The following is a 27,047-nucleotide window of genomic DNA, read 5'->3' on the forward strand; positions in this document are numbered from 1 at the left end:
AGATTGAATGCGCTTAAAAGGATTTTATTAATCAAGACTATTAGATTAATTTCGAGCGTCTTCTTTTCCTCTTTTAATTCGCGATCGCGTTAGAATAATGTTCGCTGTTGAAACGCACTCGTTTCGTATCGAAAGTAAAATGTTTTTGTTAAAGATAAGGAAACTGAAATTATGTATAATAATTATGTGTATAAGGAACAGGTGTCTCTGTACTTGTTTAATCTGTTCGTGTAACACATTTTTTTTTTAGTCTTATAAATATCTTTACTTAACTCAGACTTATATACTTATACAATATATTTCTTGGATCTTTTATGTGATAAAGTGCAATGCGGATTGCAGTTGCAATTAATCAATGCGCAAATTCGCTAAACTACCAACATAAACAAAGTTAGGTAGCAGATTTTATTGTTAGTATAGTATCGTGCAATAATATATTTGTTAAATATTACAAAAATTATTGTAAATGAGAAATATAATTATTTGAAATGTAAAAGTTTCTTGTTATAAATAAAAATATAAAAGGAAACCGTTAATAGCGTTAAGAATTATTAAGAATATTTTCTTAATTGCACAATTAAAATAGACATGAGTGGAAGCTCAAAAATAAAAAATACTAACAAGCGAGATGGACTTTGGGAAGAGATATTTTTGGGAACAAGATAAAATAAAAAAAAATGAGCAAATAAGAAAAATCATAAAAGTAAAAACTGTATATAAACCATTAAATAAAAGAAAATATATTATATTATCATGTATATCATTATATCATTGTAAGCTATATTTAGATCGCGCGCACGAATTTATAAAATTCTTATGTCACTTCACGAACTTGACATAAAGAGCGTGGCTTTCGGATTGATTGTAAGATAAGGAACCGAGGTAGATAGGAGCGGGCTCTTTCTCTCAACAACTTCAGAGAGTTTTAGAATTATATTATCAAGTATTTTAAAAAAGTAGTATTAATTTAATTATGAGAATTTTACTACATTCATTTCTCTCTTGTGACTGTACCCTGTTTTTATCAGTATATTGTTTCAATTGAAATCGGCACTTCCGCGATTAAAATTGTTCAGAAGTGGAATTAAATCTCGATTGAGAGAGAATGAAAAGAATTAAAGGACGAATCTGAAAACGTTCGAGAAGACGACCTTATAACAGAAGTGATATAATGATTCGCATTAAAAGAACACATTACAGATAATAATTATGAACATTGTAGAAATTATTTTGTTTGCAAATGAAAGTTATATTAATGTAATTTTTCATTGCAAATACAGATTGTAATCTGTTGTATACATATCGCACATGATGCATACGTGGCATCAAAAAGATTCGAAAAATGGATAAGTTACAAAGATATTATTTTTATATTATTTTTAGTCGTGCTGACAATGAGACATTAAAGATTACGGAGCATATGATTAGTTTCATTTATTAAAGATTGTCTGAAAAGGATCCGAACCGTTTAATTTAAGAAATTTTAAAGAAGATTCTGAATTGTTTTTTATTCTGTGCTTAGATTATTATTTGTCTGCATTATTCTGTATCATATTCAGTCGATTTTAGCCTTTAATTTATTTTTATTATTTAATATTGATTTTTTTGTGGACGTTATGAATTTTAGAGACAAATTATTGTAAATTTATATAATTATAATATTGAATTGAATTCAAATGTTTAGACGTTTTAACAGTCGAGTTAATATGGTTGAACTATAATATTAACGGACAGTATTTATAATGCAATTGTAATGAAAAGCAAAGCAACGAAGACAAAATGAACTCTTTGAAACAAATAAAATAAACGATTCTTCAGTTGAAGAAGATTTTGAAGAATTATGATTTATCAGTTAGTGGGAATAAAGCCGAGCTGATCGCTAGAATATTGAAAACAGAAAGCGAATAATGGAGGGAGACTCTGGGAGGAAGACCGAAATGATTTAAAGCACGTCATTGCGAGAAATCGTCGAACGAGATTGACATGAAAGAATAAATAACGTTCATATACAACGGAACGAGATAAGCCGAATTATTTAGGCCGAAATTATTTAGCCGCTTATTAGAGTTTATTCAACGAAAACGTCGCCTTAAAGAGAGAGGGCATTGTTAAAATACGAGAGAAATAATGGAAGATTCTTCATCGATGGCAAGCGGTCGAAGCATCGAACAAATATTAATATTAAAGCAATTGGAGAATTACTCAGAGATTTAATAGATTCAGTGGTATTGATGAATCTAAAAGTGGGAAAGACAAGTCCATTTAATACGTGTTATTTATGAATTGAACAATAAAACGACGACTAAAGTCATCATAGTCTTTCATTTTAAGGGAAAAGCGTGGTTTTATTTTAAACCGGAAATTTGAGAATGCGATATTAAGAAAAGTTGAAAGAAATGTTTGATTTTCGACCAAGAATAGACTCAAACTTCGTAAACAATTCGAGATCAGACGTGACGTGGTGGTGAAACTTTCTGCTATTATTATCCCGATAAAATCGTTAAAGCAAACAAAATTTCAATTCCAGAGAATAAACTGGATTACATAATTGATGGCACTTTAGACTTCACAATCGCGAAATCATTGTTATCTTGGAAAAACTTTTTATGTAACTTATCTTAATTAGATTAATTGAACTTGCTGTATCTAGCAAATCATTTAAACATAAGAAACATAAAAAACAGTAGAGTCATCGCTTGACTGTCACATTTCCTGCGAAATTCGTCCTAAACATTCAATATTATAAATACTTCCTCCTTTTTGTTTTCTCCAAGATGAGCATCGCTATCTCTTCGCAAAACATATAAACTTAGGGAACGGAGAAGGCAAGAAACTTAATTCACTGGAAAATACACAACAGATAAAGCTACTTTCAGACGTGCTGCTGAAAGAAACGAACGTTGCGCGCGATGGCAGGCGATGCTTTCAGCAATGACGCGCTAAATGAAGCCGACCGCCAAAGGGGCCTGGCTAGCTACTTCCCGTCCGTCGCTCTAACCACTCGCTTTAATGTGCCCGGGAAATAATCGTAAATATTTTCCGTGTCTCCGCTAACGTATCCCTCGATTTCTCCGACCTCTTATTGTTAGTCCGGTGTCCGACATACACGCACGAGGGAGAGTCTCTCTTTTCCGAGAAATTAATCGAAATTACGGACGACATGACAACGACGCGCGCATATGTCAATATTTGTAATCCTAATGTCACCCAGGATAAATTCAGATTTATACTCTAATCATCAAGAAATCTGACACAATTTAATCTCATCTGAGAAGCAACTGAACGTTCGTAGCAAGAAGTATATTTTATATAATAACATAATTAAGTCATCTTTTCGGGGAAGAAGTATTTAAGACAACGAAATGCTGTCCCGAGATATATAACCAATTCAACATTTTAGTTATCGAAAATAATCGGTTGGAGTATAATTTAGTGATTGCTCAAGATTGATCGAAATTCGTGAAGTAAAGAACTGAAAGATAAGATTAGAAAAATTCAAAAATTTTAAATTTAAAATGCGAAATGGCATAATATAGAAAAAAAAAACCGAATCAAATATTATTTTATGCACCATGGAGCATAATGTATAATGATATATAAATATCATGATAAATTTAGAACTAGGAAGAACTGTCGATATTATTATGTAAAATTATTGAGTTCTTCAACTATAAAGCAAAAGATGAAATCTCACATATAAAAATTATTTGAAATATATGTTTTTACCTGAGTGCAAAGAGGAATATTTGCATAATATTTCGAAAGGAAACGTGTCATTTAATACTATACCATACATATTAATTATTATGGCCTGGATAGAAACCGTTTCATTAAACAATTTACATATATTCCTGATAGTAGATGGCTTTATTAAATATACCATGTTATACGTGACTAAAAGCACTACAACTTTAGAAGTGACATGGATATTTGGAGGATTATTTTGTAATTATAGTCAACATAATATTATAATTTCAGATCGAGTTGTTCCATTTATGTCACAAGAATTTCGCCACTTTGTAAAAGAAAATGTCATTAAGCACGTACTAATAGCAACGGATTCACGCAGGCAATACTATATGATAATAATTAATACTTAATCTCAATTATTATATGGATGAACATTTAATTACTAGCTTCTTTACAGATAATTATGTATATTAATATTCACAGTAAAGGGAAAAAATTACATGTGTATGTGTCCGAGGACGGATAATAATCAAGCTGACAAAATTGTAAGCTATATTTAGATTTTAATAAAATTTAGAATTTAATAAAAAATATATAACTTATAAACGTTAATATATAACGTTATATATTTTTCATAAAAAATATATAATGTATATTTTTTATGAAAAATAGTTTTATTTATAAATGTTATTTGAAAATTTTCCTTTGGAAAAAATATATTCATATTTTTTTCCAAGGATAAACTCATATTCAGTTTGACGAGTTCGTATTTTCTCTTGGTGAAATATTTATATGTGTAAAAATATCTATATATATATATATATATATACATATATATGCTTCTTTCTAAGTCAAAAGTAGTCGAGAAAGAGCCTGTTCCTATCCATTTTCCTTCCTCATCTTACATGTCAATCCGAATTCATGCTCCATATGTCAATTCGTGAAAGTCGTATAAGAATTCTATGTTAAGATAGATATAGAAAATTTTAAATAAAACTATTTAAATAATCATTTTTAATCGCATTTTTAAAACGCGTTTATTATTACACGGTGATTCAAACTACTATGTACATATGCATATAGTATGTATATGCCATTACAAATACAATATAATAAAAAAAATGTATGTTTAATTTACACACATAATACACTTGAGGATTAATTCGGATTATACTACAAGTTTGAAGATTCGGATTACACATATTGTATGTCTTTATTCATCTCTCGCAATTACCTTGCAACGAACGCCGGTTAATGATGTATTGTGCGTTATCCGTATCAGTTGCATTATTGTTATTTCACGGTGTAAATCACTGTTAATACATCTCAGTGCATCATTCAGCAGATTATCCGCCATTATATTTCCTTCGTAATTCAAACACGATGTCGACGTAATATCCGTAAAACACGTATATCTTACTTCGCTTTTTACGTTTTAACAATCGCAGATTCGTAGGCACTGAAAAATTATCTGAATCTCATCGACGAAAGTCAGATTTACTTTCTCTCAGATATATTTGACTATCTTTTTTTTTCTTTTAACGTTTTTAACGTGACACACATTGAAAAATTGTTAACACTGAAAAATGTCGCGATAAAATGTCAAATTTACAGTGATTTTTTATAATAAAAAAAAAAAAAAAAAAAAAAAAAACAGTTTATTTATTTGTCAAGAAAAAGAGAGGATTGATGACACGAGAATTATCAAATGAGCCAAGATACGGATACTGAGGACAAGCAGATCCTCAGGTAAACGCTTGTAGAAAAAGTCGTCTATCTTTTAAGAAAAAAATTCCAAGGATAGAATATAACTTGTGTAGGACAGGTCCTATTAGAAAGGAAAAAGACGGTTTTTTTTGCGTCAATATCTACTCATCCCGACTGAATTACTTTCGCTTCTTCTCTCCTTTTAATTCGACCTATCTCACTTTCTCTTTATCTTGTCGCGCGGGACGAGCAATCATCGGAAACTCGGCATCGCGAAACCACGACGATTCGCGCCAAGAAGTTCGTTTGTTATTCACGGAGAAACAATTACGTAAACGTCGATACTTAAGGCGTTTACACTCGAATTTAATTATCTCCGTTCGTCTTCCCTCCCTCCCTCCCTCCCGCTCTCGTCGCGAACATCTCCGCTTTTTGCGTCCGGTCCGGAAATCTCATGCATTTTACATTCCGCACAATTTCGAGACGTAATATCCTTCGTTTCCGCGCGGTGTTTTATCCCGGCTTTGAAGATCACTGACACGAGTCTAAACAGAGATCGTTTTGTACGCGCGTGCACCCAACCGCGCATTTAGTCGCGAGTAGCAAGTTTTCCCGGAGAACGAACCCTACTTTACATATATTTTTTACCTTAACACGGTAACCTTGTGTGTCTCCGCGGTGTAAATGAATGCTAGATTACACTTGTGCGCGAACGAAAGGCTGAGGCGTAAAAAAAGATAGAGATAATCTCATATTTTGCCATCGAGGTGAAAACGAGAGCACTGTGCCTATCTATATAAGAACGATATGCAAATAATTGATGATAAATTCCAAAAAACTGAGCGAAATAAGTGTATGCAAAATATGTTTTCAATCGTTGCTATTTTACAGATTATTCTGTTAATATTATACAGTTGAATATATTCATTCAAGTATATTCATAGTTCATATTTTGTATCAAATATATTCACTCTAATTTTATTTAAAATGATATATATATATATAGTATATTAACGAGTTTTATATATAAATATTATTTGAAAATTTTTCCTTTCCATGGGGATGTTAGATATATAAATATATAGGAAATATAACATATAGAGAAAGTATAATATTTATTGAAAACATAATTGAAGTTATTAATTAAAAATAATAATGTTATAAGATCATAAAAATATCTTTATATTTGAAATAATATTTAAAGTTCTTGAACATTCAACATTGCAAATATTATTTCTTATATTATTTTAAATGTCATATAACAAAAAAAATAATTTAAAAAGTGATAAATATGTATTTAAGTATGCAACTATCATATCCTTAAATATTAATTTGTAAAAATAACCAGGTATCGTGAGAATAATAAAGTGCATCAAATTGCAGATTTTTAAGAAAATAAATGAAAACGAAAAATATGAATTTATGAAAAGCACGATATGCGGATTAAACATTATTATATTCATATTGTATTATAAATCATTTGACACTAGTTTCTATGTTAAACATGACATTAAGATATGTCAAATATAAAACGTGAACATTATATATTTATAACAATATTATATATGTAAAACAATCTTTATTATTAACTATTAATATAACGTTAGTAATTAATAATACTATTTTAATATTTTTAATAAAACATTAAAAAAATAAAGAGTAATTACTCACAGACATTGCATTGTTGTAGTTGCATTGTCACTACTGCTTTTGGGTAGTTATTGTATTGCTGTTGCATTGCCATTGCATTGTCGTTGCATATACCATTGTATCACTATTACATTGTCGTTGCCACTTAGCTACTTGTTCCTAAACACATTAAATTAAAATGTATTTAATGCATGTCAAAGTAATTTTTATAAAATATTATATTTTCTATATTATTTATAGAATCAAGCTTTTTTATAATTATATATATAATACTATAATACTATAATAAATTTAGATTTTATTCTCCAAATTAATACACATATATATTAATAAGTTTGATATTTTTCTTAATTCTTCTAATACTACATGCTTACTCTTTTATATAGTATTTATTCTCAACAATAATTTCTTAATAATTTATTCGAAATCCGATTCTACTATCGCGCTGGCGACCCGACCAATCAGAAGCGAAGGAACTAAGATTTTTTCACTTGCATATGATTGGTCAGATTTCCATTTTCTCTCTCTTTCATGCAACCGATGAGAACTTTACAGCAAGACACAATATCCACTAGTGTGAGTGAGACACCCTGATGTGTTCTCTCTCACACTAGTGGTCATTATATTACACTGTGTCTTGCTGGAAGGCTCCCTATATTATTATATTAAGAATAATAAATGGATTATCAAATAAATACTACAACACGTTTGTTTTAATAATTAATGAAGCTTATTATATATATATATGATTCACAATATAGCATGATAATAATGTTTAATTCACATAGTAGTATGTACATACATAAGTTCGACATCGCTGATCGCTATGATCAGATGAGAAAATGATAGACAAATAATAGTAGACAGAGAAAAAGAAAAAGAAAAAGAAAGTTTGAGTGTGTGTAACGCGTTCGTGTAAAACACGAGAAAAAGTTCTACGAAGTAACTGTCGTAAAGGTTGAAATGATAGGTTTGTTCTTTTTAGTTGAACTTTTTACATTTCTCGTTTTTTCTCTTTCTTCCTTTCAAACTTCTAAATATATATATTATATATATATATATATATATATATATATATATTTAAATAGAATTTTATATACTTCGAATATTATATATATTTTATTTTATATATAGAGAATTTTATATATATATATATATATATATATATATATATATATATATATGTGTATATCATTATATCCCGTCCTAGTTAAGCTAAAAAGGACAAACCTGATATTAAGTACTATTGAGAAATGATTTTGCTACTTTTTTATTATATTTAAGATTGCATTTCTAAATAAATCAATAGTTATACTCGTATCATATACATACATATATAAAAGCGACCGAGTTCGTTCTTCTCTCTTTCATCCACTCTCATCAATTTCTTCCTCTTTCACATGGCATCTATGTAGCCTTCAAACCAATTTTTCATTTAATATCATCTCGACTATCATGATGATTAATTCGAAAGTCTTATTTTTGTTATACATGAACGCGTTACGTATCGACACATTCACATAATATCTCTCTCTGATGCAACCTATAATATTATCAATAGTGAAAATTATATTATAATTAATGATAATTTATTATATAATATTTTTTGCGTATTAGATTTGATGTATTATATACATTACATATGCCTTAAATTTGAATATTTCCTTACTTTTAAATAAGGAACACAAGTATAGACATTATGTCATACAATTGATGGTAGAATAAAATATTTCTAAAGTTCTGAAAGTTCTTCTATTCGATAGTTAATCGTGTAACGTATTTATGAATACTTTTTTTTTGTTAGAAATTACTCTATATTGAAAATGAAGAGAAAATTTGACCAATCAGGTCCATGCAAGAATTACTTTTTCTTGATTGGTTATATCAATCTCAATCATTAATGCATAATCTATGGATCTTAATGTCGCGTTTAATAAAAACTAGCACCAAAGAAACTCAGTTCGTAACAATATATTTGATTTGCATAGAATATATATTCGTAGTCACATCAGATTATGATGTCGTTATGAGATTGACGGTCTATGGAGTTGATGATATCCGTGGATGTAATTGCGATCGAAAGTATTAAAAAGTATCAGGTAATTCTCGCATTATGTGCAGACATTATATATTATATCGTGTACATTGTCCACAATTGCGTACGTATAATATCGGGAGAATAATATTAGAAACGTCGAGAAAAGCATGGGGAATGTCGAGAAAAATCGCGAGAGTACCGCGAAAAATGGCAGATAAACCGAGAGAATTAATGCGAATGCCAGAAATAGCATCCAGAGTGTCGATCAAAGTATCGAGTAATAACATATTGAATGAGACCGTTATTATTTTCACGACAGAATTAATCCTTGAAGGTTACATACATGGGTCATTTTGACTCTATCGATATTTTAATAATTAATACTAGGAATTATTTTATAGATACTTATGTATAGCCATTAATTCTCTCTCATCCCTTTTATTTTCTCATAAAAAAAAAATTGGTCTAAAGACATTTTCCGTTTCATCCTTTTCCGGCTCTAATTTCATATACATATATATATATATATATTTTTTTATATATTATAGTATAAAAAAAATAAGTTATTTTTCCATTCTATTTTTACATTTATATAAAAATATTTTGTGTATTAAAATAGAGAAAATTGATGAAAGAATTAATAGTTTTTCTTTTTTAAATAAAGATATGAACAAATTTTATTTGTAAATCAAGTAACTACATATTTAATAAATGTAAAATAAAAATCTTTAGCAAATATATTTTCACAAAACGGGTAAAAAGACTGATAATGAATTTTTAAACATTTTAACAATAAGAATTTTTGGTAAAAAGGAATGCATTAAATGCAATTCGACATTGTACTTTAATAATATATCTCTTAATATTTCAGTGATATTTATTCTTCCATTAACATTTTAATAAGTCTCCGCTTCGATAAGAAATTTTCCTGCATAAAGTAACGTCTTTCGTATGTATTACATCACGTCGTGAGACGCGATCGCGCGTTATACATATAAGAGAAGCTCTCCTTTAAGTCGTCGTTGCGTAAGAGAAGCTCCTCTTTAAGCCGTCCATCAGTTGTGCGCAGGCGCACGAAAAAGTAGGTCACCGGACTAGAGCGCCATCTCTTCCACCTTCAATGCGTTCCCGAGGTTAGTGTTTGCTATTACGGTGCGTGTGCGGTATGTGAGTTGCGTAGTCAGTAGCATTTTCGCCATCTTTTTATGCGTTTCGATCAATTGGGCGTAAAAGAGTGTCGAGAGGACTCAATTTAGTACGGACAATCATTTCGTTAAGTGATCTGCGTGGCTAATTGGTGATCCTTTCAATAATCGTCGTGTCTTTTTTTGTGTGTTTCAATAGATTGTCCTGGAAGGATTAATTTTTGTTCGTTTCACGTATATCGTATATATATTTTGCAACCGACCAGGAGTGTCATCTAGCGAGGAGTATTTTGAATCTCGAGAAACATCGAGGAAACTTCAAAGATGGGGTGAGTAACCTCATTGTAATTGATTCTTGCTTCTATTCTCGATTATGTTTCTTAATAAATTGAAAAAAATTAAGTCCGCATAATATATCAAATTTCGAGATTTATATTGTTGCACTTTTTTTCCGTGTGTCTGATTATATTATTATATGTGAGATTCGTATAAAGTGTCATATTTCGTAAGCAGGGTTAGTAAATGTAATGTATTGATATTAAGAAAAGAATGTATTAATTTAATCTTAAATCTACTAAATTAATTAAATCTGTTTGAATCTCTATAAATATGTATTAAATAAATCTGTTAAACTTAATATATTTTCGATTGGTCGATGATGTCGAATAAAATTTATTAAGTTGTGCATGCCAGATGCAATGACAGATGCAAAAACAACAGTATGATAAAAATTATTTGTAATAAATAAATAAATATTTTACAAAGTTTATTAAAAATATTATAGAATTATAATAGTTATTAGTTATTATTTATAGAATTATAATAATTATAGTAAAAATTGTTATAGTAATTTATATTTGCTTAAACATTCATTTTTATTATTTGGAAGTAGCATGCAACAGTGCACGCTTTACCGAATTGTCAAAAAGCTGTCAACAAATTGAATAAATATTTACTTTTCAACGTCATTTATCGCCATGGAAAAAACAACAATATAAATCTCAAAATTCGACTTGAACACGCTTCACGGATTTTCATCATTTTTTTTATTATGGAAATATCTCGAAGGTCTCAATAAAAAAATGTTTAAAATTTATTTTTTAACTTTTGGTGTAAATGAATTTGGTGTTATTTTCTATATTCTATTCAGATATCAAGGAATACATCTAAATTTTTATAAGATTTTTTTCCAATTTTACGTTAAAAAACTGTGATAAGACATGATTCATATGTGACCTATAAGAGTTAATTGTACGATTGGAAAACGCGGGAAAAAGTCGATGGCTTACACGACAGGTTAGGTTAGGTTGCTAGTTGTTGACGAAGCCGCCAACTAACTTGTCTAATATTCTCGTTGGCAGATATGCGGCGATACATGTTCACAGTGTGCGTTCGCGCATGGTTTTAATATCCTCTGTCGATCGAAAAGTGATTGCTAATTATTATCTTGGCGTAATTATTCCCTAAAGCGGAATATGCATGAGAGCACGCACACGATAGATTAATCCGACATGGCACAAATGTGTTTACACGATTAGCCTTGCCATCAATTCGGCTAGGATTTATGCATATAATATCGAAAGTGCCGAGAATAGTCCCGGGAACGGCGAGAAAAGCATCGGGAGTGTCGAGGAAAATGGCGGGAAAGCCGACCAGTAGTACGTAGTATGTTTTTTTTTGCTTTTATATAGAGAGAAAAGCATGTTTATGTATTCTTGCGTCGAGCTTATATAGTTATAAGAATATTTCCATATTCCTTCCTCAGCCGCTCGAGAGCGTGAATGATATTGAATAAAATATTGCACGATACCGTATAATGTGCTCTCTTTTGTTAATATTATAGTAATTAGCAATTGCTCGTCGATCGACGAGGCTGAATATGTATAATCGCATCACGAATATCAAATCTATATATGTATATTAAAAGTGAAATATCGTCGACGCTTTTTTCGCGATTATTCAGAAAATTACTAACGCATTTTCCGCGGTCTCTCCGCATCGATCGAAAGTGAATACGCGAGTTGTGGACAAAAGTAAGTACGTTTCGGAATTGTAAACAAATCGTGTGGATTTACACTCGTATTCGAATGCGTTTTCGTGATTCATTCGAGTAAATTTTCTTTGTGGGATTTTGAAGCAAACAGAAATTGACAGCGACCAAACACTAAGATATGTACGCGGCAGATAACGTAATGATTGGTGAGTAAATTCATCTCTTTTACACTAACATAATCTTTCTTTTTTTTTTCTCATACAAACGTGTTGAAACGCACTCGAGATAATGTCAAGCATGAAACCCTCTCTCTCGTCTTTTGGGCGAGTGGAATATAAAATGTAAACCGCTGATGATATTTTGATATGGGAAGAAAAATATATTTTAAAACTATTTATATGTGTAAACAATTTTATCTGTCAAATAATTATATAAATATAAATGATAAATGTGAAATAATTTATTTGTACTTTAATTAAAATTTTACTTGAAATATTTAGTAGATTTTTTTAATTAGAAAGAAAAATTTTATATACAAATGTGTATTTTTTTCTTGTTAAAATCAGAGTGTCTACTCTTTAAAAAAATATGGGAAACCTGAAATTCTCAGGGTTTTCTTTTGTATCTGGAAAAATCAGGGAAGTTATGTGAGATATTATTGGGATTCGGGGAATTTTTTTGAAAATTCTTCTCTTAATAATTTTGCTCTCATATTATAAACAATCAGCCGTGTGTACGAAACTGACATCTAACTTTGGAAACTCATTAATTATTGAGAGTTTTGGCTTTATTTTTAATAGTTTTAGAATTCTTGATTAATTAAACAAATAGTGCATGCATTAATTAAAAGAATGGCAGGAAAAAATCGAGACAGCAAATTCACGCTGCGTCTCACTTTGTTCTTCAATGATTTTTTTAGTATTCTTGCCAGATTTTAAACGCTTGAAAGTGCTGCAAGTTCTACAAAAAGTTCTGTACGCAAAAATTATTATAGAATATTAATTATACAAACTTGATTGAGACGTTGGGCGTAAATGAGACTTTGTGTTATACCGATCTAATTTGTTTAATAAATACCTACTCTAATTTTTACACTTATCTAGAACTCTGTTCAGAAAGTATAAGTAATTGCAGAACGATACAGAAAAATAATAACAAATCTCATTTAAAACTGATAAAACAATCGAAATATGATGAGTGTTTCATCTCAGTACTTATATGTTTGACGTTTCGGGCAATCTAATTTATTCAATAAATATTCTAATTATTTTTATGTATAGAACTCTCTCTCTCTCTCTGAAAATTAAAAATGTTTGCAGAATAAATCACGAAAGCTCATTAATCGATAGAATTATTAAAATATGAATACCAACATTTAATTCGAGAATTTAATTTGTTTAATTGATATTCTAATAATTTTTACGCATAAAACTTTTTCATGAGCATTTTTTTAATTTAATTGCCAGAACTATTTATTTAATTTGTAAAGAACTATTTATTAAAAATAAAACTTTCAATAATCTGTGAATTTCCACGAAGTGAGATGCAGCTTCATACATACATCAATCAACCAGCCAAACAAATTAAACATTTAAAATATATATATATTTCTGTTTATATATTTAATGTCTTAATATAATACTGAAGTATATATTCTTTGTAATTTTTAAGAAGTGAAAAGATAAAGAAGTGAAAATTTTATGCAAGTAAAAAATGCTTATAAAAGTTATTAGTTTTTTTACTACGTTCATAAATCTAGCACTTAAAATTTAAGAGGTTCTGTGTTTTTCCTTCGTATGAATGAAAAATATTAGAAAATGTTTGTAATAAATACTTTTTTTTTTAGAGAAAATTGTATTTAAAAAATCTTGAAAAATATTTTTTCTACTTGGAACATCAAGGATCTTAGAAAATCAGGGAATTTTTTTACGAGATTTAAGTAGACACCCTATAAATATTTCTTTCATGCTTTGCATCTGTCAGATCTAATTTAGATCTAATTTCTAAATATTTTATTAAAAGTTATGTTAGATGTTTTCGTGAATTATAGTATTAAAAAAAAAAATTAAAATCCATGATTATTTTTGCAATAATATTTATTTTCTTACTTAAATGTTTTTCTTATTATATAAGAAAACATTAAATATATCCAAAATAATACAAAAAATAAAATATTCAAATTATATCAGTACAAATTTGAAAACTTAAATTGCGTTCATTATATTTATAACAATTATTGCATAAAATTATAAATGGAATAGCTTGATTATAATGTCCTTCTTGTGAAAAGTTCATTAACATTCTTGAAGCAAGCGGTGATAATAGACACGGATTTCGTTCTTTCTCTTGTTTTATACTTTCAACTTTGTCCCAAGCGTGGTTGTGCACTCGTGTCCCATTTTTTCCAAAAATACCATAAGGTGGGTTTACGAAAACTTTGTTTTAACTACACACCATAACAACTTAAACATATCGTTCTACTTAAAAATCTTCAAGTTTTAAATCCTCCATTATTTTTATCTGGAACATTGCGCCCTGATAAATTTACTCGATGCTGCGTGACTGCAAAATCCTTTTCTCATTTTTGCGCAAAGTTATCTCCACTGTGATACAATCTAAGTCCGTCATCCGTCTAAGGTATTCCTGAAATCGATCGAAGTTACCCCGAAATTGTCCTTTCGACGAGTCGCACGTAGACAAAGCCGTTCCTGGTGCTCGGCAACGAATTCTATTTACGGTCTGATTCGCTTATTCACTCTTATTGGCGCTGGCATTTTCAGACTCTTCCGAACACGATGGTGGTAGTTTGGCGAAGGAAGTTTGCAAGGAAAATATGAGATGTTTCATTTATCCTGGCCGGATGGCGTCGCGCGTTCCGGCGTACTGGCTCGCTTCTAATGTTAAACTCAACGTGGTTAAACTCACGCAAATTTACGTCCAAAATTCATGCGAAGCTCGGGTTTAGCGAGACTCCAACCAGTACGGCCGTACTTTGTTGCCTCGCAGATATTGTTACTCATGTGAATACACTAACTAAATAAATTAAAGTCTCCTTCAGAAACAGCGGCGAGCTGTAATAAGTTAATCACTTTGCTCGGAGAGAGCGCGCGCGCACCAACTAATGTAATTAAATGATCGAGGCTGGGTTTCTCCTTCTCCATTGAAGGATCTTAAGTAAACATCCAGTAGCCGAATGTGGAATATTCACGAAAGCGCCAACTGACATAACAGGGATCACGGGGAACGGCGCATTACGCGTGCAATACTCGCGTAATTGCAGAAATGACAGGAGCGTGAAAAGGCACAACAATTTTCTATGTTCGTCAATAGGGGAATATCATCGTGAAACACATACCGATCACTCCAATATCTCCGACCCTCTCGTCCAACTTCAAAGCTTTCACGTTTTACGTTACGCACCACATCGTATTACATCTTGTTTTATGGTGCATTCACGCCGATTTTGAAAACGTATGTTATCGCACATGGAAAAGTATCTTTAAAATATAAAGCGTTTAACGAAATAAGTCTTTTACGCATTGTATTATCTTTGAAATTATTATTTAATTTCTTTGAATTTTTTTTTTTTTTTTTTTTTTTGTATTCAAAGTATTAAACATATATTAATGTTCTTTCCTCTGTCTTTTAATCTGTGAATTTCAACCATTGAAATCAACTCATATACATATATATCGCTTACGTTGTAAATTTGCAAGGTAACACGAGACAATTATATGCAAGGTGACTCATAAAATGCGCAGGAAGACAAAAAGCGTCCATCGTATCTTGTGAAATATTTCGACGAAGTGGATGCACCATTACGATTTTCCGGCGACGTTGAAACATGCTTTTCTCTCACACAAACGTACGCGTTTATTCGTACAAAGAACGTGGCCGGGATATACACACAGACGTGCACTCGAGATCAAAGTCGAGACAGAATTTTGCTTCAGGGGTCTTTAACTCGACGTTATGCGGAGATCGAAGAGTCCGCATTGTACATGCAAAACGCGTATATAGTTGTATAGTAAAATGCAGGCGAAAGTTGGAGAAGTAAAAATCTATATACATTGCCTTTATGTAGCCGTCATCCATTCGTCATGGTTATATAAATGTCGAACTCTTTTTATATTCCTATACACGTGTCTAGAAAAATATTCTCAAATATTAATATTGCATATATATATATATATATGTGTGTGTGTATGTGTGTGTGTGTGTGTGTGTGTGTGTGTGTGTGTGTGTGTGTGTGTGTGTGTGTGTGTGTGTGTGTGTGTGTATGTGTGTGTGTGTGTGTGTGTGTGTCTTCATCAATTGATAATAGTTGTTAATACAACTCTTTTATATGCGTTATTATATTAACCGCTCTATTTATGAACAATATATTCAGATATATTAAAATGTTTTATATGTGAAATTTAACATAAAAAAATTACACACACACACATATATGTATGTATATATGTACGTTAAAAAAAGATATTTTTCTCTATTCAAAAATTGGGGAACGTTAATAAATCAATCTCTTTTGCTTAAACAAATGCAGAATGGAAATTATTGTTACTATGGTTTTTTATCTTGTAGCACGCATACATACATACATACATACATATATATATATATATATATATAAATTTTTGAATTACACATTGTCTCTGTGACGAGAGAGAAATACGAGGCACTCGGTAAAATAAATTTTTTTTTTCTTTTTTTCGAAAATTAGAATTATTTTATACGATATAAAAGGGCGGAAAGTTTTTATTGAAGAGAAAGATGACAATAGAAATTATTCCGCTTGCGTTTGCGCATGTCGACATTAACGCGACGTTTACGACGTACCGTCAGGAAGTTCAAGCTGACGATGCTCGTCCGCCCTTACAAAACTAAAGTTTGTTCTACGGGTCGCCCGTTTCGCCCCGAGGAAATCTTTACCGTCGATATTGCCGTCGATAATGAGTTTCTACGTCAATCTAGCATTACTTAGTCCGCTCGAACGGGACAAAATGTCAAAACATATCGACCGCCGCGTTAACTAAATAGCTACTTTGTGTTTTAACACGAACGTTAGAGAGTTAGAGTCTCGCTTCCTTAGGAAAACTCATTTTGATAAGAAATTTGACAATTCGACGGGAACGAAAATGGTTTTCACAACAAAAAAGTTAATCTCACAATCAGTTGTGTTACGCTCTTACGAGTTAAAATTTATCAAAATTTATTAATTTATCATCATATTAAAAGCCATTGATAATGACAAAATAACTTTAATTGTTGGGGTAGCGTTAGTTTTTAGTAAAGTCGTTTACACAATGAAAAAATGTTTTGCATGTATAACATATACATATAATATATCGTAATTGCGTGAAGAATTAAGTAGATTGCATATCCATAAACAGAATGTGTAAAACTACAGTGCTAAAGTTTAACTCAATTTGTAATATACATTTTATATATTTTTATTGTGTATCCTATATTTTTAATACCGTTATATTTTTTTATTTATATGAGAACGAAGAATTGAAAATCTTCCTTGATTGAAATTTCAATATTAAAGAAAATTGTAATATTAACTCAAATAAAAATATATATATATATATGTTTAATAAATTACTTAATAAAATATTTTCTTTTAATTTTAATATTAAGAAGAGTTGCAGTAGTAATTAAAATTAGAGTATAATAATAATAATATTTAATATATATTATCTATTATATAACTATTTATATTAAATACAAAAAAAAGATGATATAAGCGTTAAAATTACTTTTTCAAAAAAGAGATAAAATAAAGTGCTACATCTACGCGCTTATTTAAAAAGCATAAAGAAGAGTTGCTTTAATGTCTATTATACTTTATTGCTTAAACCTGGTTTTTCTACAAAAGTGATAAGATCAATATTGAATAAATAGGTAAATTGCATCAAATAATCATAGTAAAAATTATACACTATAAAATTTTATTTCTTATGACTACTTTAATTCTTTTGTTATATTATGTTTTAATACTAAAAATTTATCGTATTTAATAAAGCAATACAAGATTATATATTTTATTTAAGTATTTGTGTATACATATATATGTGTCATTATATTTTATAAAGAAAAAATATATAAAATATATAAAATATACATTTTCAAATAAAAAATTTGTAAAAGCACACTATGTATCAACAAGAGTAATAAGGTTAATTAGAAATAAAAAAAAAAAAAACAATTAAGAAAACTTGACGCTGCTGCATTTATTATATGAGTAAAAACTATTTTGGCATAAATTTTGTTTTTTAACTTCAGCTTCCCATATTGGAGTAATATTGCAAATTAAAGTAATTAATCTTATCATTCTTATTGATACATATTATACTTTTAGGAATTTTGTATTTGAAAATATATGTATTTTTTAGACTTTTCTGTAATAAATTTTAATCAAATACATGTATAAATTCATAATTCTATATTACGTTTTATTAAATAATTGTAGTACTGAAACATGATAAAAAAATTAAAGAAATTAATATATATTAGTACTCTATAATATGTAATATTTATTTTATTTGGCACAATTTATTAATATTATCACTTTTGTAAAAAGACCAAGATTTAAGCAATAAAATATACATGTATATTAAAGCAACGCTTCTTTGTACAAGAACTTTTTAATAAAGATCTTTGCTCTCATATATGATTAAAAAAAATATATATGCAGACTGTTTGCTAAGAAAATTTAATTTAAAAAAAAGTATTTTTGTTGCGCGTTTTCCGTCCGTATGTAGTTTGCTCACTTTTTAGATCTTCTTCCATAAACATTGGCAAAGTAAAAAGAAGTATGAAACGTGAACATCCATTGTGATTATTTAAAGTACAACCGAGAAGGAAACCAAAGCGAGGAACGTACATGCGCCACTTCCATATACTTTAATTAAGGAAAAGTTTATCGCGAACAAAAGTACATGTTCAACCTCTTTGCATTACTAATTATGCGGGGCCACGTTCTGAAAAGTTTAACCATACTGATTCAGAAAGAAAGAGATGGGCTCTCTTTCTACTTTTTCATAACAAGACCGGTGCTCCACCAATGGTACAAAGGTACACGAACGGTGGTCTCTAATTAAAAAAGATTCCGCTCACATTTGCATTTAAAAAACGCAAACGCGCAATTTTGCGAATTTGAGAATCAATTGGATAAACTCTATATGAAAGAGAATTCACACAAAAAATAATATTTCCGCTGCGCATGTCGCAACTGAAATTTGTAAGAAATTGTACAATTATTATTTTTGTGATGCCTTGAATTTAGAGTGAAAGTTGAACTCTTCTAATGATGTACTTTGGCGGGATACTCGGAATCGCCGCGAAGAAATACTTGTAAAAAAAAACAAAAAAAAAATTGACGTGTAGTAATGAGTGGAAATGTAGTGTAGTGAAAAGAGGAATGAGATCTCATTGAGGAAAGTATTTTTCAGAATGCTGGTTTTATAATCGAGATTTTAATGAAAACATTATGTAACACAGTTACATCTTATTGTTAAGTACAATGATGAATTAATAAAGCATAATTGTTAAAAATAACATCACGTAAATATTGCATATGTTATCTATATATATATATATATAATTTTATAACAACATTTTACAGATAATAATAATCTAATAATAATGTTTTACATAAGACGTTATATAACCCATTATAATCAATTAATACAAATTAATGAATAATTATTTTAATATAGATTTAAATCACATACATTACCTTAGTCCATCTAACATTCTATTCTTTTAAATTATTTATACTTATATATTATTGTGTATCTTTTGTTTTCCAAGTATATTATAATTTTAATAAAGATATTAATAATTGAATAAAAAAATTCCATTTGTGCGATGAGAGACTCTTGAATTTATGTTTATTTTACTGATAACATAAAGTAAGAAAATTACATTTATTTAAAAATGAAGTCTAGATGCAACTCAGTTTTTAATTATTATAATGTATTATCATACAGCTTTAAACGTAGTTTTAATTAAATTTGCATATTGCTTTTTCTCCCTGTATTAATTTTAGATAATATATTTTTACATGAAAAAGAGTGTACACAAATTTATATCTTTTACAATAATTAATAAATATTTTAACGAATATGTAATGGAAATAATATCCTCGTGTTAGGTAAAAGTAAAAAAATTATATAATAATATTTTATGGTGTATTATTTGTTGATAAAATATCCTATATATATATATATATATATATATATATATATATATATATATGAGAGAGAGACAAATATACATTCAAAATGAACGTGAAACATACCTCACGCGACAGTTTGTCCTGATTGTCTCCCAGCTTTTTTTTTTAAATCTGCTCAGGATTGTTTTAAAATTCTGCGCCAGTGCAAGGGCCTTATTCGCCCTTGCAACGAGCCTTCCGGAAAGACGGTCCTGCGTAGATGTACGCGTCGCCACTCTATGCGATGCCCGAGGCAGGCCATTAGACGGCGACAATGCTCACCCTTTTTCCCGACTTTTACATGTATTTCCGCCATTACTGTGCGTTCTATGTCGCGATAAATTCTTTCTTCGTCGCATTAAAATTCTTGAAGGGCATTCTGAACGCTTGGGCCGGCACAGCAGCGATATTGACGTCTACTGTGAACAAAACGACTTATAGTTACTTAACCGATCCTTAAACTCTTTCATTCTGAAAAGATGAAGATTATACGACTTCTGTTTAAAAGAAAGAAATATTTGAAAAAAGATTTTTTCTTTTTGTGCTCGAAGTGGCATTATTAGCGAGTGTAATTCTTTTACGTTATTTAGACTTCTCTATTAACGTTGCAGTATTTGAGACTGTTTCATCGGATAAACAAGTATCATTATTTCTGCTATTAGCATTGATATAATAATAACAGAAACACAATCGCTGTGCACACATAATCCGTTAATGCCTTCAATATGTCTTTTTGCATTAGTGGACTTTGTTATATTTATACAATATAATATAGATAGAGAGATTGTGTGTGCATAAACATATTTATTGACAAAGTTATTAATAACAAACTCGAAAAAATTGAAAGAAAAAAATGAAAAAACATAAAGCAAGATAAAATGAAAACACTTGTTAATTTAGTTTTTATGAATAATAAATTTTATTTGTACGTCTTTTAAGTTGTTCTCTGACAAAAAGGCGGAGATAAGATTTTTCGTAGAGAAGCTGAATAAAAATTGCTACGTCAGAATATTAAGTAAACATTGACTGTTGCTGCTCGAAAGACCGACAAGCTGAGGGAATTTCGTAAAAAGAGGATACCTTGCTTGATTAAGCAAGACGCTTTTTCTCCGTGTCAGCTCTAATTAACTGTGTAGATCTCCGCGCGTTTAGAAGATAAATGAAAAAGAATTACGCGCTCACGCTTATACTATCCCTTTGTGCACCGTTTTGACATCATTTCTCTCTTAAATAAGCATTAGCTGCACAAGGCCGCTCTAGAGTTACTCCACACTTGCAACGCGAAATACGTAATCAAATTACGTCACCTCTCACTTCACCCGTCGCCCTACTTTACGTATATATGCGTTCAAGACGTTATATTACTAATTCCGCCATAATGTTGCAGCAACACGGAATAGCGGGGAAAATGTTTGCCAGCGTTGAAAGGCCGGCAAAATTAATTGATCGAAGGTAAGCCCACAACATTTTCGTGTGATGAGTAATTGGATGGGAGAAAACGATGAGAAGTAGAGCCCTTTAGGGTTCTCTATCGGGGAAGAGGTTATTCCGGGACGGATTGGGGGATGCTTTCATCTCATAATTACTGGTTCGCTTGTAAACTCCTGACCTGAAATGTGAATAATCTAACACGAATAGACACTCTTGCATTTTGCACGCAATTATACTGATTGGTTCCGGTATTATAAAATATTAAGTACGTACTTCCGTTTGTCATAATTCATTCAATCTCGTTCTGTGGACTTGCTCATTTGATTTGATTGTGAAATATTCCAGTAAAATTAATTAGCCTTTAACCAAATAAACATTCATGAGAGACAATAGGCCCATACACGTATGCTTTCAAAATTTAATTAATTTTTGATATTGCGATAGAAGGAGAGATATTGTATTGCTTCCCCGGTGATTGATATCGTATTAGTTCTGCAGAATTGCGTGTGTGTAATAATAATAATACGTAAAAAAAATTTAAATATGAAAGAAATTATAATTATATATATTATAATAAATTATAATCATATATATCTGGCAATTGGTGAAAAACCTATTAACGTCAGATTCTTGAGATTATTTGCAGTCGATTTTTCCTCAGCGAAAATATCGAGAGACGTCATCATTTTTTGCAAGTTTTCAATTTTTGTCATTATATATCTTTATAATTAAGCCTTAAATTAAAATATTATTAGACTACACTTTATCTGAAATTAATTGAAGAATGTAGTTTTAGTAGTTTTTTAACTCCAAAAAGTTTAGTTTGCAAAAAAGTGCTTTTTTTTCATCTTTTTATAACTCGGAAATTATTGATATCTCGACATTTTCGTTAAGGAAAAATTGTCTTCAAATAATCTCAAGAATCTGCCATTAGGAGGTTTTTTTACGAATTACCGGACACTCTGTCTGTATACATATATGTAATAAAACTTATTTATTGCTTTTTATAATGTAATGTTAAACATATATAATATTGAGAAAAATATATCGAATATATACATACATGCATGTATATAAAAGAGAGAAAGAAGGAGAAAAAGTATTAAAATTATTAAAATGCCATATATACTAATTATATAATATATAATGATACAAATAATTTTGGAGATAATACGCGCAAAATTGGTAGCTCAAAGCGACCAAAAAATTAATTTGGTTGCGAGTGGTTCGCTTAATGTCAGTCGTGAATAAACTAATACGCAGCATTTCACACTGCGATAATATACATGGATCGCATCGATATATAGCATATATATCACGGAAAAGTTTATAGCTGTTCCGCTGATGTCAAAAGTTTCGACGTTTAATGTCAGATATCCGCAATTATCTACGAGCAATTTCGCACGAAATAGAGACCGTAATTAATGATCGTTATTTCGCCGGAGCGATATTTTGCGAAATGTTTAAACAACAATCCCCATCGTGCTCGTACGTGGACTACCTTTTTCGACATACTTTCGACAGTCCGAATATTTTATAAATCGAATGCTACATTTTTTACATATCTCGCGTAGGTACAAGAGTCATAAAACGCGTTTCAGCAAAACCACACATCTCTCCCCTAATCGATAGATTTATGCGTACGAACGGTCGATACATATCGTATACGGAATTAACGCGAATGTACGATCGGCGTAGATTTTTAGGTACAATGCGATAGCCGATTCGCATTTGCGGATACGAGCTGTTTTTCCGATACATGAACATATCATCGTCATCGTCATTCCCTCGCACACGAGATTCAATTTAACCGCGACCGCACATGTCCACATTTCATATGCGATATTGGATTAATTTACATCGCGAGTTCGTTAATCAGCGAGAAAAAAAAAGGGATAACTCCGCCGCGAAATAGAATAAAAAAGCAATCTTCGCTCCGAGAACGACGTGGCTTATCGTTAGGCCTTCTGATTGCCTATTGACTTGGAAAATCAACTGTACGAATTGGCACGATATATAATAATATACGTACGCACATGCGTCTCTCTTTTTATCTAAATAACATAACGCATTAACGCGTTCGAAAGAGAGAAAGAGAGGGAAAATATGTCATCGATTTGCTAACGCGACCATTTGCATATTAATCCTGACCGCATAGAGTAAAAACAATCAGAGAAATATGGCGGAGGTAAATATAAAATTACAAACGTAATGAACACGATGCCGGACCGGACATTACGCCACATTTTAATGTTTAATTGGCGCGCATGAGCAGCTTGATGAAAAACGAGCAGGGCTTGTTCGAAAAATTCTTTCTCGTTCAGACTAAATGATACCATATATGTATATGCGCGATATAGGCGCGCGCATTCTGTGTTTTGCATTGGCATTTTGATAAATTGTTATTGTAATACGATAGTTTAATTTCATGTTTGAATGCGATAAATGATGGATTGCGTCCATTTCAGTTACAGTAGATGAAACAAAGCATATAAACTAAAAAAGTAATTAAAGTACGAATATATAGAAATTAACACGTAAAGATTTAGAGGGATATATATTGTTACGTATTTCAGTTTACTAGTACTACATATGCGAATAAGGAAGCTATATATATTTGCTATTTTAGACTGAGCATATACAATTAAAAAATGGAAAGTACACATTTAATGCATATGTAGATAATTTATATTTTTTGATCTTTTTGTGTGTGTGTCGCGACACGTACATAAAAGTTTTTTTCTGCGATGTAAATTTCTGGTTGTACAATTTTATTTAAATTTTTGATATATATATATATATATCATAGACAAATAAATAAATATGTATAATTTGTGAAATTTTAAAGATTATTTACAGAATTATAAATATTATGAATATTTATGAATAGTCTCCTTTTTTAAATTGTTGATATGACAGTTTTTTTGCTAACGTTTGTATATTTGTTACTTTGGCAATTTGCCAAAGAATTAAAAAAATAATTTGTTTTTATGTCCATTTAAATATCGCTTGTGTGGTATTGATAAAAATAATCGCTAAATGCTTATCGCACTTTACTTATATGGCCAGTTATTTCTGCGTTTCTATAGTTTCAATAAGTTTCTTACGTAAACCGCTTACACTAACAAGTAAGGTGTGTTTTTGCGTTTTTGTAAAAATTTTTGATTTTGAAGATATTATAAGTGTAGATTTTTTTTAAATCTAAAACAAAAGACTTGCTCAGACAGCCGTTATAAAAATCATGTATTTATCTATTATCAATATTATCCACAATTAATTTAATTTTTAATAATATGCAATGATGAAAAATTCTTCTACTCGTTGGGTTTTCCTGCCAGTTTCATAACAATCTCTTTATTTTATTCAATTAAATTACAAAAATTAAATTATAAAAGAGAATAAATTTATACAAATTTAAAATTTATTAAAAAAATGAAGGTTTTAAGAGCACGTTTGTTTGTATTTTTGAGGTATAAAACATTAAATTACTCATGTTCTTCACAGACTGCTCACGACTTGTTTATGAAAACGATCCTAATTTCATTAAAATGTTCATCGACAGATTTTATCGTGAAATAAAATTCAATTATGTGATATTGGTTTTTTCATTTATTCATGGTATCAACCAATTCGGTAAGTCACTTATTTCAAATAGCAATTATTTGAATTTTAATAGTATTTACAATTTGAATAATATTTATTTTCGTTTTATTACGTAAGAATAAATCATATTTATAAAAAGTTGAATTAATTTTAAATTATTTAAAAATGATATAATATTTTTATTTATAATATGAAATAATTGCTACAATACATATAAAAAAATTTATTATTTATTAAAAATTTAGTAGAAATTATATTAATAAAATTACTTTATGATATACCATTATATCATCAGAATAAATTAGAATTTATTATAGTTTTTAACGTTTTACGTTATGTAAGTGAAATTATTGTGCAAGAGTTAAAAGCATAATTGATATAAATATCTTAAGCCTTGAAATGTTGAATATCGCGTTACACACGTTTTTCTCTTTATGTCTGCATTAAATATTCGAAGACGAAATTTCTGCCGTTAATAGAAAAAATAAATTAATATTCTTATTTATATTTTATTTTTATTATATATATCATCTTGCCTCTTTCAAATTAATGCTGTATTTCATTATCAAACCATACAACGATAGAGTTACAGAAGAAAAGTAATGTGACACAGTATAGATATGAAGATAAGAATATCTCGCGGCAGTTGATATTGCTATAAATAAAGTTTCTTCGATCTCTCATATGTCGTCGTTTCCAGTGTCAGCCTTTTCTTGTTGGACAGATAAAAGTTCGTAGTCCCATAGACTGGATCGGCGGGGGGCACATTACAACCGATATATATAAAATAGGTGCTTCGAGTTCTGTGTGTCTCTCTATTACTTCTCTCTTTACTCTGTGATATTAAGGTTTCCACTCTCGTGAAAACGCACCACTGCTACTGAAACTGTAATGGACGTTATTATAATAAAACAAAATAAAGATAATGAAACTAACAATATTTGTATAAATTATTGGGAAATAATTTATAATAATAAATACAAAAAATCTCTTGTTTCTTACGTATATATATATATATATATATATATATATATATATAATCTATCAATTTTTCTTTTCTAGACTGTGCTCTACGAAGAGTGTAATTCAAATCAGTGGGTTTTCACGAATACAACAATAAAATGGAATAATGAGACAAAAGACATTGTAACTTATGTTACTTACAATGGAATAAAGAAAATTATTAATAATTATATTGCCATCAATTTTACATAAGCAATACATAATTACAAAATACATATACAAATATTTCAAACAAATATTTTAAATTTGGATCAAATTCGCACGTAACATTGTGTACATTGCTACTAATTAAATTTTTTATTTTAAGATATCTGAATATTTTAAACAAAATATTTTTTAGCCAAACCAACAAATATATGAAGCACATATTAAAATAGGTAATTGTAAAAACTAATTGTAAAAACTTTTTGTTTGGGAGACCCAAAAGTGTGGATTGAAAGTCCATATATTAATTGCAAAGCCAACAATCTCTCAGAATCAGATAGTGTTATTTGTAAAGTTGTAAGGGGAAATAATATTTTTATAATTAATAATAAATGTTGT

At 29.6% G+C, this 27,047-nt stretch overlaps 1 protein-coding gene and 1 long non-coding RNA gene across 4 annotated transcripts in view; both read left to right on the plus strand.

The window, feature by feature from the left end:
* The first annotated feature begins 10,232 nt into the window (after positions 1-10,232).
* The window catches only part of LOC140668328 (uncharacterized), an 83,606-nt gene continuing 66,791 nt past the window's right edge, over positions 10,233-27,047 (plus strand). For 2 of the 3 annotated variants that reach the window (XM_072897244.1, XM_072897247.1), the window contains exon 1: positions 10,237-10,559. The gene's annotated coding sequence lies outside the window, so the exon portion shown is untranslated. Of the gene's footprint in view, positions 10,560-27,047 lie in introns of all 3 variants that reach the window. The other variant, XM_072897246.1, reaches the window with a different exon arrangement.
* On the plus strand, positions 24,974-27,008 carry LOC140668945 (uncharacterized). The gene is made up of 4 exons (XR_012047272.1): positions 24,974-25,011; positions 25,383-25,511; positions 26,182-26,369; positions 26,544-27,008. It is a non-coding gene; the product is annotated as an uncharacterized lncRNA (long non-coding RNA).

This window comes from Anoplolepis gracilipes, chromosome 8 (assembly GCF_047496725.1).
Source record: "Anoplolepis gracilipes chromosome 8, ASM4749672v1, whole genome shotgun sequence".
Lineage (NCBI taxonomy): Eukaryota > Metazoa > Arthropoda > Insecta > Hymenoptera > Formicidae > Anoplolepis > Anoplolepis gracilipes.